The sequence below is a fragment of the Petaurus breviceps genome, unplaced genomic scaffold, assembly GCF_028583685.1.
Source record: "Petaurus breviceps papuanus isolate PSGF00001 unplaced genomic scaffold, PetGlider_PUasm1.0 47, whole genome shotgun sequence".
Taxonomy (NCBI): domain Eukaryota; kingdom Metazoa; phylum Chordata; class Mammalia; order Diprotodontia; family Petauridae; genus Petaurus; species Petaurus breviceps.
Genome location: NW_027186349.1, coordinates 13,977,908 through 13,982,403, shown reverse-complemented (window position 1 = coordinate 13,982,403; position 4,496 = coordinate 13,977,908). Strand labels below are relative to the sequence as shown.

General features: G+C 41.9%; 1 pseudogene; it reads left to right on the top strand.

Moving 5' to 3' along the window:
- Window positions 1–385: 385 nt before the first annotated feature.
- Window positions 386–1,453, top strand: LOC138171781 (kallikrein-14 pseudogene; annotated as a pseudogene).
- The last annotated feature ends 3,043 nt before the right edge of the window (window positions 1,454–4,496 follow it).

The following is a 4,496-nucleotide window of genomic DNA, read 5'->3' as shown; positions in this document are numbered from 1 at the left end:
TGCCATGCCAATCAATCGACCCAAAATTTATTTCATAGAGTATAAAGTTAAGCAAGAGCAGCTTTCCAGAAGACTGCTGCTATGAACATCTTTAATATTCTGATTACATAGTATAGTGAACTCTCTATTCAGCAGTAAACTAAAGGAAAACATTCACAGAAACCAAAGTACAGCCTTAACAATGTTATGGCATAACACACACAGTTTTACCAAAGGGGCCACATAGTTTTAAACAAAAGATATCATGCAGGAGACAAGAGGAAGAGATCTTCTCCAGCATCAGCCCTACTCTGGGAGACAGCCCCTCCCTGGGGGACACCTGGCCCTTGGCCTCTAGCTGCTTGTCCTTCCTCATTCTCAGCCACTGCAGCACTCCATCCAGTTAGGGCTGCCATATCCCTCTGCCTCTGCTCCTCTGGCTCACTCCATCCATTTCTGTGTCTGGATTTCTGAGTATAAGTGGTTCTGTTAGCCGTTTTTCATCTGCTGGTCATCAGACCTACCCCACCCCAGTTAGACATCTCTTCAGAAATGCTCTGCCTCTTAACACTGCCTCTTCTGTGGGTCACTGCCAATGCAGAAAGGAATGAGGATAAGATCATTGGTGGTCAAACGTGTATTGCCTACTCCCAGCCCTGGCAGGCTGCCCTGTTCATCAATCAGAATTTCCACTGTGGGGGTGTCCTGTTGTCCAATCTCTGGGTCCTCACAGCAGCTCACTGTACCCACTGGAACCTTCAAGTGGTCTTGGGAAAACACAATATCAATCACAGGGAGCCCTATCAGCAAACATTCAGAGTGGAGCGCCGAGTTCCCTACCCCAACTACACCACCAGGACCACCAACAACGACCTCATGCTGCTCTACCTGGAGAGGCCAGTGAAGCTGACCCGCCAAATTCAACCCATTCAGCTGGCAAGAGACTGTGTCAATCCCGGCACAAGCTGCCTGCTGTCCAGCTGGGGGACTGTGTCCAGTCCTTTTGCCAAATATCCCAGTGCCCTCCAGTGTCTGAAGATTAGTATCATATCCGAGGAATAATGCAAAAATGCTTACCAAAAAGCTATCACTGCCAGCATGGTCTGTGCCGAGAACAAGGAAGGTGGGAAGGACTCCTGCCAGGGTGACTCTGGAGGCCCCTTGGTATGCAATGGGGCCCTGCAGGGCCTAGTGTCTTGGGGCATGGAACACTGCGGGCTGCCTGGGTATCCTGGTATTTATACCAACCTGTGCCGTTACCACTCTTGGATCCTAAATGAAATGCAAAAGAATTGAAAAATTGACAAGCTCCCCTCACAGCCCCAGAAGGATTGCCCAGTCCAACCTGTCCCTAGTCCTACCCTCAGGAACAGGTGGCCTGAAACTACCACCCCACACCCTACAAAGGAACCTCCCCGTCCCCCGAGGACAGGACTCGACTTGGCCATCCTGACTTGCCCAGCATGGAGGAACACGCAGGTTTCCTAGACCTATCTCTAGTCTGAATTTGGATACATCGAAAGGGGATCAAAAGGATTTAGAGATGGAAAGGCTTTTAGACCCTGAAATAGCAGGTCTGGAAAGGACCTTTTAGAAAGACCTTATACTCGAATTTTTATGATTGGGGAAACTGAGGGCAAAAGTGCCCTCCTAATGTCACATAGCTAGGATGTCACAATTCAGCACAATTCAATGTTCTCTCCCTGATCCTGGGGTCTGAAGGCATATCTATCCCCAGCCCCTTTCACGAATCCACTGATTTGCTCAGGTATCCAGAGCAAAAGGTAATTTAGCAGGTCCCTCTTGGTTCCTCCTTCCCCAAAAGTCTTAGATGAATAAAACCTATGGGACTTGCAAAAAAAAAAAAAAAGATGTCATGCAGCAAGTCCTTAACTCAATCTTCCTTAAGGAGCAATACTCCTTAAGGAACACAAAGTATAATTATTCAGTAAGTCCTTAATTCAATCATTCTTAAGGAGCAGGCCTCCTTAAAGGACACGTAGTACAAATTTTAAAGTTCTCCACCCCTAGGTCACAGTAAATCATAATCTTCTCAGCCAGCATTAGGTACCCAAGAAGAGGTCTCTTCATCTTGACTTGAGGCTATCTCTCAGTTTCCATGGTTCCTCTTCCATGGTCTCAGCTCCTGCCTGAATCTACCCAACTGTCCCCTGGATTCAAAGGCAGGCAGCTCTCAGCTTCTTGTCCAGCTCCTCATCTAGTTCCTCACCCAGTTCCTTTTCCATATTGAAGCTCGCTGGGTCCAGTACACCTCAAGTCCCCTAGAGTTTCTGTTTCTGCGAAGACAAAACTTAACAGAACCAAAACACCATTCATAAACACTGCCGCCACTATCATCAATTCAATATGTGCCTGTGAAATCAACAGAGACCCACAAAGTCCAAGAAGTCAACACAAATCATCCACATAAAAAGCAACACAGACCCACAAAAAAGGTCCAAGGAGTCAAGGCAAATAATCAGTAGAGTTCAAGGATATCCAAAACCTCCTCCAGAATATCTGTAAACAAGCAACCAGAAAATCCTCTTACAGGGTTTCCAGTAAGGTCCCAGGGCTTTTGTACAAAGTATCACAAGCAAAAATCAACACAGACAGAACAGGCATGCATAGAGTACTGGGATACCACAAGTTTTCTCCTTCTCAACTGTGCCACCAAAAAAGTTCTCTTCTCAGTACTTCTCAATTCTGCTCTTTCCCAGGTTGGGCTTCTCCTTATATATGGTTATTAGCTCCTCCCCTTCCTGTTGCATCATCAATAGGGGTTCACAAGTTCTGGGGTTCCCAATTTGTAGGGTTCACAAATTCTATTTCTTAACAAAGACTTGATAGAATCATGGGCAAGGCTTTTTAAAAGAAACTTGAACTGAAAGAAGGTGCTAAATCATTAAATAGCTGAAACAAGGAGTTAAGTACTTATTTAGTTGCGATTACATAGAGCTAGAAGAAATAGCAACAAAATTCATCTGGAAGACCAAAAGGTCCAGAATATCAAGGGAATTAATGAAAAGAAATAGTAGGGAAGGTGACCTAGCTATAACATATTTTAAACTATATTATTTAGCAGCAGTCATCAAAACTACTGGGTACAGGCCAAGGAAAAGAGTAGTGTATCAATATAATAGATTAGGTACACAATAAAAAACAGTCAATGGCTATAGAAATCTGCTGTTTGATAAACCCCAAGATTCCAACTTCTAGGATAAAATCTTATTATTTTACAAAAACTGCTGGGAAAACTAGAAAATTATATGGCAGAAAATGGGCAGAGACCAATGTCTTACTCCATTTACTAAAATAAAATCTAAATGGGTTCAAGATTTAGACATAAAGGCTGATACTGTAAGCAATTTGGGAGAGCAAGGAGTAGTTTACCTGTCAGATTTAGGGAGAAGGGAATAATTTATGACCAAACAGGAGACAGAGAGCATTACAAAATGCAAAATGGATAATTTTGATTACATTAAATTGAAAAGTTTTGTACAAACAAAGTCCATGTAACCAAGATTAAAAGGGAAGCAGAAAATGGGGAAATATTTTTACAGTGTCTCTGATAAAGGCCTCATATCTAAAATACACAGAAAACTGAGTCAAATTCATAGGAATACAAGTCATTCCCAAATTGATAAATGGTCAAAGGATATGAACAGCCAGTTTTCAGAGGAAGAAATTAAACATATCTATTATCACATTAGGAATAAAAAACTATAAATCACTATTGCTCAAAGAGATGCAAATCAAAACAACTGTTAGCTACCACATCTCCCTGGACAGATTGACTAAGATGGTAAAACAAGGAAATGATAAATCCTGGAGAAGATGTGGGAAAATTGGAACACTAATGCATTGTTGATCCAGTTGTGAACTGATGCAATTGTTCTGGAGCGTAATTTGCAACTATGATCAAAGGGCTATAACAATGTGTGTACCTTTTGACTTAGCAATAACTCTTCTAGAGTTATATCCCAAAGTGATCATACTAGTGGAAGGTTGATCTATATGTACAAAATATTTATAGCAGATCTTTTTGTGATGGCAAAGAATAGGAAATCAAGAGGATGCCCATCAATTGGGGAATGGCTAAACAAGTTGTGGTCCATGAATGCAATGGAATACTATTGTGTTATAAGAAATGAGGAGCAGAGGGGCTTCATAATTACATGGAGAGACTTATGTAAACTGATGCTGAGGGAGGCAGTAGAAGCAAGAGAACATTGCAAGTAGGGATACATTGTATTTATGATGAGTGGCTCTGATACACTGGGCTCATCTCAGCAATGGAAGCTTATAAGACAACTCCAAAGTACTCATGATGGTAAGACTATCGAGGTCCAGAGAAACAATTATGAAGTCTGAATTCAGATTAAAGGAAACTACTTGCTCTCTTTCTTTTTTGTTTTTGTTTCCTTTTTCTTCATTATTCATTCCATTGGTTATAATTCTTCTTTACAGCTTGACTAATGTTTAATGTGAAGGCATGTGTAGAAGCTATACTGAAT